We start from the raw sequence: 8,768 nt of genomic DNA on the forward strand, positions 1-8,768 counted from the left end.
GCTGTCTGGGCTCCTGTCCCCCGCCTCCCTGGGGTCAGCTTGATGGGGGGCAGCCTCCTGGCTGGGACGGAGGCAGAGGGCAGATGTCTTGGCTTCTAGACACAGGGAGGGACAGGACAGAGGCCTGGCCCCAGGAAACTGCTCCCCACTGCCTGGCCAAGCCCAGGGGCTGTCCCACGGCTTCGCTACCCACCAGCCCGTGCTCGCCCCTGAGGGCCCAGGACACCGTCCCTAGATGACATGCCCACACCCCACGTCCCACAGGAAGTGTTAGCGTCTTTGTCATAGAAATTTTTTTAGAATTTTGTCGTTTTGCTTCTCGAAGTATCCGGACCTCGATGACTGGCTCCTCCTGCGTTAAAATCGGCTTTCCCGCTAACTCTGAACACTGGCACAGGGCACTGCGAAGTGAGGGAAGCCCACAGCTAGTCTCAAATGATAATGAACGTTTCTAGAGTGACATCGACATGTAAATGTTGATGCAATCGACACAATGTTACATTTTGCAGAGCAACATTGACACAATCGACACAATGTTACGTTTTGCAGAGCAACATGTAAATAGCAATGCAATCGATACAATATTATGTTTTGCAGATGTTCAAGTTCAACTAAACCTCCACCCCAAAGTCCCAGGACCCCAACCCCACCCTCCTGTCACGGCCCTTTCCCCAGGACCTTCGGTTTAGTATGTGACACCCACCATCTCAGTCACCCTTTGTGGCAGGACAAATGTTCCTCGTTCTATGGGGCTCAGAGATGCCGGGTAACTTGCCCAAAGACACACAGCTTCCCGGAATCAGGTGGGGGGGTCCTGACCCCTGACCTGTCCTTTCTGACCCACCCCAAGCAGCATAGGTGGGCGGTGTCTCGAATGGCCCATGGGCCTGAACTACAGACGACATTGCCATTACCCAAGGAAACCTCGTGAGTTTTTATTATTAATTTTGCTACTGTGTTCATTTTGAACAATCCTTAAGAGTCGTCTGTTAATAAAAGCCGCTGACAAGTACACCCCCAATTTCGTCACTCCTGCTAATTTTACCGAGTCAAAGCATCAAGGTAAAAGTGTTACATTTTAAGTTCTGTTTCTCATTTTCTTGTCAGAGTTGAAAATAACATTCGTGCGTGAATTTAGGCCAGTGTTAGGCTGGCGGTCCATTGAGACTGTGGCTTTTAGGCTGGTCTGGACCTGATAATCTGACCCTGCCTCCTTACACATTGCCTGTGATGTCCAAACCCCTCTGTCTGCCGTGACCCATCTCTTTACACAAATGTCATCACAAAGACCTGTCTGTTAGGGCCACGTCATACCTCTGAGTCATCTCCCAGCTTCCTCTCGCTGGCCATGGCCAGACAGAGATCAGAGGCCACTGGAGAGGCCCAGAGAGTGGCCACAGGGTTGGGCGGCTGTGAGTAGGTGGGAAGGGCTGTGGTGGCGCTGGCCGCAGAGACGGTGATACTTCTGCACCCACGTCCAGTCCCAGACAAAGGCGTCTGTGTGGGGGGTGGCACGGCGGGGCCAGCATGCTGATACCACTGGGGGAGGCCACCCAGAGGACAAAAATGCCACCAGGCCACGCTCGACGGGACTTAGAGCTGCAAGTGGCCTACCTGGGTCCTGGCACACGGTCGGGCTCAGGAAAGAATGGCTCATTGCTTATGGAGGTGGCAGTAAGGGACCGGTTTGTCCTAAAGCTGAGTGTCCGTCCCTGTCTTTGACCCATCTCTGACCCGCGGAGGCCCTGTCCCACATCCCCCCGGCTTGCCGAGAGGCACCTTCTTCCCTGCCGCTCCCTGACACGGGGGCTCAGGACAGGCAATGCGATGGGGTTGCCTCCTTTGGGGTCCGCATGACCTGGGTCCCTGCCACCCCGATGAGCTTCAGTGTCCCCATCTGTAACACGGGGACAGTGACACCGCCCCACGGACCGTGAGGGTCATCCAGGAGGGTGGCACCGAGCTGATGTTAGCCACATCCTCACCCCGAGCTGATGTACTGTGCTCGGCCCTTTGAGGGTGAGGCCGAGGGTGCCGCACATGTGGCCCAGGCCTGCAGGCCACCGTGCTGGGTGGGCTTCTCCCAGAGGGTGTTCGTGCACCGGACGGGGTGGGGTGCTTCCCTGCGTGAGGGTCACACGGTGGGAGGTGTGTGGCCCCCTGGGCCCCTGGGCTCCAGACTGCAGGCCCCCGGGGAGCCGGGGGACGTGGAGTGGCCTGGTGTTCTGTTTCGCCTGTCACCCGGCCTGGGCTGTTTCCGGGGCATCATGATAGCTCAGGGCCTTGGCGGCGGGGCTGCAGAGGTGGCGAGTGTGTGCGCAGGTGGGAGGCTGGGAGAGATGAACCCAGCCCCGGGCGCCGACACGCTCGTCTCCATGGCAGTGGGCTCCAGGGAGGGCTCAGCTTGGACTTCTCAGCCAGAAAGAGCCGTGCCCAGTGGCCCGTGGGCCAGAGCCGCCTGTGCCGTTGGCTGCCGCCTGCCTCTGCGCTTCTGCCTGGGCGACGGCAGGGCCCGAGCGAGACCCCAGGTGCAGAGACGAGGGGAAGGCGCAGGCCTCACTGCGACAGCCGCGCCCCCGCCTGCCCCCCAGTGGGGTGCGGGGCCCGTCTCTCTTCTTCTATTCTGCTGTGTTTTAATTGACGCGTAATTTGCAGACGGCCCCGGGACCCGCAGGCCAGTCCAGGTCGGGAACAGCCCCCCGGCCACACTCCCCCGCTTCGGCCAGCCCCCGTCCCCAGCACGGGCCCTGGTTTTGTCACGCAGACCCGCGGTGCACGGTCCGGGACTTGACGAGCCAGAGCCGCGTGCTCTGCTGCGCTTCCTCTCCACGCGGGAGCCGAGCGAGCCGGCTCGTGCCTTTCGGTTTCTGAGGTTGCGTGTACCACAGGCTGTTTGGGGGGCCCATCGACACCCTGCTTGTTCTAGGAGTCAGGCCTGCCCGGCGTCAGGAGGGTCTCCGCCAGGGTTCGAGGATGGTAGATGAGTTGGAAGTGTGACGTTCACACAGGGACACCTTCTTTGTTGGGCGAAGCAGCATTTTCACAGGGCTGCGGTCGGCCCTGCCAGCTGTGTCCACCAAGGCGACCCCGGCACCCAGCACAGGAGCTGGCCCTCGGCGGGCTCCGAAGGAGGAGGCGTCGGGCAAACTGATGGCGGAGGGACAGTGGCCCCCGGGCCGACGTCACGTCCTGGCTTGCGGTGTCTGAGCCAGGACGCCCTCTGGGAAGGGAGAAAAGTGGGCAAAGTTTTCCACAAAGGACCCCCGACCTGGACGTGGGGCGGACCCCACAGGGGACAGTCGGAGAGGCGAGCCGTCTTCCGGAAGGACTTGGAGCAGTGTCACCGGGCGGTGCCTTTAACCTGCAGGGTGTCAGGTCCTCATCTGCCCCAACAAACCCCCACACCGGGTGGCGTAAAGCAGCAGGAGTCGGTGGCCAGTTCGGGAAGCTGCAGCCCGAGGTCACAGCGTCAGCACCTTCGAACCTGGAGGGGAGGGGTCCTTCCTCGGTGCTTCCGGCGCCTGGTGTCCCCAGCGGTCCCCAGCAGTCCCCAGCGCTCCGTGGGTGCAGACGCGTCACCCCAGCCGCAGCCTCATCACAACCCGGCCGTCTTCGCCCTGCGGTCACACCTTCTGTCTGCGCGTGTCCCTCTCTTACAAGGACACCCTAGGTGTAAGGCCCGCCCTACTCCCGCACGACCTCTGCGGTGACCCTGTTTCCAGATCAGGCCCTGTCCTGAGATGCTGAGGGCCAGGACTGGGACGGTCTGGCCCATGCGAACAGCGCCTTGCGAGACTGACCGAGACGAAGCGTGCGAGGTCCTCTGTAGCCACAATGTGTGTGGTGAGCCGGGGTGGGTCCCTCGACTTGGGGACCCGCTCCTACCCTCACCTTTGTCCTTGTTCAAGGTCCCGCCCCCGAGTCTCCGCCCCCGTGTCACGCCCGTTTGGGCTCTGAGGTCACCTCCAGATCAAATCCTGCGCCTCTGGCTCTCAGTCTGGGGATTTGGGGTCTAGGGACCTGGGAGGCTGGGGGTGCCGGGGTCACTGATGGGCAAAGGAAAGCTGGGAGGGAGGCCAGCCTGAGTATCGGAAGGTGCTCCCTCTGGGCTCTGCGCCTCGTTCGGGTCCCCCACCTCCTTCCCCTGGGGGTGGGGAGCCCGGCCAGTCCTGAGCCTCTTCCCTCTGCACCCAGGGTACTGGCCCTCACCTCCGTGAGACTCCCACCCCATCCCAAGAGCCAGAGGCCTCTGTAAATAGCACCCTCAGAGCCGAAGGCCCTCTTCCTGTGCAGGAAGCAGCCGCAGGAAAAAGGTGTTTCCCAGCGAGGCCAAGGAGGGGAGGGGCGAGTGGAGACTGGGGGAGGGGTCAGTGGGCAGGTCCCGCTGCTTCTGGGGCTGGCACGGGGCTCCGCCTGGGGTCCGCCATTCAAGAGCCCATGAGAACAAGCTGCCAGTGACAAAAGCCCAGGTGGCGTCTGGCCGGGAGACAGGATTTGAGGTCACGAAGAGTCACCTTCACCAACTCACAGACCCATCCATTCATTCACTCCCTGCATGTTTGCCACTGCCTGGGACACTGCTGGGTGCTGGGGCAAGCAGGGCAAGACGCAGTGGCCAGGGGTGTGCTGAGTGACATGGCCCCCAGTCGGAGGAGGTGCGGCAGAGGCAGCTCTGGGCGGTGGGAGGACGGGAGGGAGCTGTCACCGTGGCAGGGGCTGCGAAGGCTCCTGGAGTGAGTGCCACTGGACCACGGGAGGTCAGGGGACAGTTGGGGGCGTTCCAGGCAGTCCCATGAGACACATGGGACTGTTGGTCTCTGCTCCCCCGGCCTGGCCAGTCCCTGGGCCTCCAGGGGGGTCTCAGGAGCAGCTCTGTCTGTCCGCAGAGCTGTCCAGTCCCTGGGCCCACTCGCGGGAGGGCCGCCCCTGCTGGCTGGGGGAGGTCATGGTGCGGAAGGCGGTGAGGGTCCCCGTCCATCTCGCTGAGCCCCCTGGGCGTCCTTCCCTGGCCAGCACAGAGGCCGGCCGCTGCCGTATGTGCACTGCAGGTGTCACAGGCAGGGGCCTGGACCAGCTGGCTCATCCCGGAACGGGGACGGCCGTGCGTCCGCAGGCACCCGGGAGCCCCCTCCGTGACGCTGCCAGGCCACAGGCCCCTCAGTGCCGGGGCTGTGGTTTCTGTGAGGCGGCTCCAGGGAAGCCTTGCTGTAGCGTCCAGGTCCCTCGGTGCTCCCAGGCCACCCACGGGGACAGTGAGATGCCACCCCTCGACCCCCATCACTTGGCCAGGGCGGGTTGCGGTCTGGCGCCTTCTGGGGGTTCGGGGCCAACTTCAGCTTCTATGCCCCTCTTTCCTCTCCCCTGCATAGTGGTTTTGGCAGAAAGACACAAAATTGGAGGACGAGCCTGTCTAGTGTTTCTCGGTCCAGCCCACAGGACAGTGGTCAGGCGTGTCCTGACGCTTGTGCTTGGGACACACACGTGACGACTTAGGGAGGGGGGCTCCTGAAGCCCTGGTTTCTGCAGATCACCTCCATGGGGGGTCACGCACGCAGCGGCACCCTGCCCGGAGGCCCCCAGCAGCCCCAGTACACGAGCCACAGCCCACGCTTCCTCACCTCCCCTGCAGTGACCCCACACCAGGGCCCGTCGCCCCGTCGTCCGAGGGCCACTGTGCCCACTCTATTCGGGCTGGGAGCGGGGAGTGGAGGAAGCCCAGGGGCTGCTGGCTGGGGTCTGCCCCCTCACCGTCACGGTGCGGAGGCGTGACAGACACGGTTTGTGCCAACAGGAGTGGGTGGGTGGCGAGGGCAGGGGCCGCCCCCACATGCAGCACCAGGGGTGCCAGAAGACGGCGAAGGGCCCCTCGGGGCCGTGGAAAGGAAGCTGTCTGTGCACTGGGCAGCGTCCGAGGGGGTGTGGAACCCCGTGTGTGTGGGGGGTGCAGGGGGGGCAGGAAGGAGGCCTGGCATCCAAACCACAGGCGTGAGGATGAGGTCGAGGCAGCACCGGCCCCCAGCCTCGGCCCCTTTCTGCTGTGTCCCCTCCATGCCACCTTCTGAGAGGGGACGGGTTAACCGGGCCCGTAGGACTGGTGGGAGGTGGACGGGGCAACCCACATTGCACAGCCAGCCACAGTCAGGCCCACGGAAGGGGCAGCCGTGCCCCACGTTGCATCCTGTCCTCGGAGACACCGGGGGCCTTGGGGACGCTGCCCTCACAGGACATGGAGACGGGCGCCTGGCGTCACCCCTCAGCATGACTGTCACCATCTGCTGCCTCGAGCCCCTGTGGGGTGGGAGGCGGGACCCTGGCAGAGCTGGCTTTTCAGACAAGGAGAGCCTGATGGCAGTGGCCCAGGTGACGTCCAGGGACCCTGCACACAGCGGGGGAGCCGGGGCCCTTAGGAGCAGCACGGGAGCTGGCCGCCTCCCTCCCGCTGGGTTGCACTCAGACGCCCTCGGGAACTGGGTGGCGTCCATCGAGGATGGGCCCAGGGCGCCTGACGAAGGCGTGTGCGGGGTGCCTGGGCGAGGGACCCGGCTCCCCTTTGTCTGCGTCCCTGCACCTTCGCCTTGCTGCCACCAGAGGGTGCAGTTGCCCAGCGGAAGCCACCGCCCCCGCCCTCGCCCTGCCAGGCCCCGGCATCTTTGGGGCTGGGAAGCCGGCCCCACTGTCCCCCTGTGCAGACTGGCGGCTGGGGCTGGGGCACCTGCCCCTCGTGGGCCGGCCGGGTGGGGGCCTCCAGGGGCTCGTCCGCAGGGGTCTCCGTCTCTTGTTGTGGACCCCGGTTCTCGCTGTCTCCCCACTAGGCCCTCTTCTTCAGCATGTGAAGCCCGTTTAGGGTGTCGAGGGACAGCAGGTGGAGCCGGCTGGGAGCCGTCACCGGGCAAAAGCAACGGGTCACGGGTTCTGCAGCCCGGCTGCTGCTTCCGGGACCTTCGCCCGTTTGGGCGACAAGGCCTGAGCCAGGGCGAGCCTGCCCCGGAGCAGATGGGCAGTGCCCTCACCACCGCCAGCGACCCTCACCGGGGTGGCTTGGTGCCGAGGGGGCGACATCAGAGCGAGGCTGAGATGGGGGGACCGGGCTTCCTTGCCCGCAGCAGGCCCCGAGGGGCAGGGACGCAGTGAAATCCTGTTCCTGTGTCCTCAGGCCCCGGGCATTGCCTCATGGGAGGGGACCAGGACCCCTGCGTCTGGTCTGGGCCACGGGGCGGCTCTCATCTCCCTCCGGGCGGCCCCCTTCCCGGGACGGAGAGCTCTGCGGTGTGTCCCCGAGTCCCAAGGCCGCCAAGATACCCGTGGGCGACACGGAGCGGACGTGGGCTGGGGCGCCCTCCCAGCATTCTGCCGTGCTGTCCCCCCTCCCCGTCGTCACCCTTCCCGTCGTCACCCTTCCCGCCGTGCCTGCCCGCCCGGCCTGGGTCGCGCCCACCGGGGGTGCTCTGCACCCCCTCCTACTGAGACCCCGGTCCTTGCCTTGACCACAGAGCCCGGGGGTGGGCGGGCTCTCAGGGGACTGACCAGCTCTGCGTCTTAAAAGGACAGTGTTGCCGGCCCACGAGTGTCCAGGTGTGGTGGTTCGTTAGTGCGTGATGGTGTCAGTGGGAAAGGCGGAGGCCGGAGAGGGTGTGCGGATCCGCCCTGCCACACGCTGGCTGCGTAGATAGAAGCAGGACGTGGGCGTGCCTCCCGTCAGTCGGGCTGTGTTGAGGGCAGGGCTGTGTCTCCCCCTCACCTGGAGCCCCTGTGAGGCTAGCGACTGTGTCCCCTCCGTTGGACAGGGCGTCCGTGTCCAGGCGCTCGGGCAGTAAGCACTGTCTCGGAGTCACACGTTCGGGGTTGGAACAGAGGCACCAAGAATGAAGGACAAGGAGTGAGAATCGCCGACAGGTGCGAGGGCAGGTGACAAATGCCACGTGCCCAGTGGGCTCCGAAAGCCACGCGTGCCCCACACTTGGTGCCGGGCGCTTGTCGGCAGAAGGTGTGTGACATGGACACATCTGGAGGGCAGATGTGGAGCCGGCTGGGGTGAGGCAGGGCCGAGGCCACGGGTCCTGGCTGACTCACCCCCCAGCAGCTGGGTTGCACGGGTGCGGGGGGCCAGGCCTTGCCCCTCCTCAGAAGGGAAAGTCGGAAGGGGTCCTGGCAGGGACTGACCTCTCCATAAAACTGTGACAGCCCCAGGGTCCCCTCTAGGAGGGGCTTAATGCTCCGTGCTGTCCGGTCACCGTCACGCTGGGAAGCTGTGCGGACAGGTAGCGGTCATCTCTCTGCCTGAGCCTGGGGACTCCAGGCTGTGCTCTCCCCTGGGCTAGGGGCATGGAGGGGCTGGCAGGGACGGGTGGCACTTCCCGTCTGTGGTGTCCGTGGACAGGGGACCAGCAAGCCACCGGGAGGGCCCTGCAGAGGACCTCTCGGTTCAGAGCTGGGGCCCTCCGGGCCTGGGCGACCGCGGGCACGGCTGAGGCGGGTGGGCGGGAACACCCGGGCAGGGCTTCGTCAGCAGTTCTGCCAGAGGGACGGCTGTGAGCGTCCCGGTGGCCTGGGCCCCGTGGAGCGTCCGGCCTCGTGGCCAGGTCCTCGGAGGAGTGGGCGGCGGACTCGTGAGGCGGTGACAGGACGGTCAGGATGCAGACATGCCTGGCGGGCGGGGCGGGAGCAAGGGCACTGGCCTGACGCCCTGAGCACCCCAGCAGCCCGGGCGGCCGGGAGCCGTTGCCCCACGTGACTCTCTGGTGGCCGGGGGCGTTGTTGGATCTGGGCCC

Source organism: Pteropus vampyrus, unplaced genomic scaffold, assembly GCF_000151845.1.
Source record: "Pteropus vampyrus isolate Shadow unplaced genomic scaffold, Pvam_2.0 Scaffold131, whole genome shotgun sequence".
Taxonomy (NCBI): Eukaryota; Metazoa; Chordata; class Mammalia; order Chiroptera; family Pteropodidae; genus Pteropus; species Pteropus vampyrus.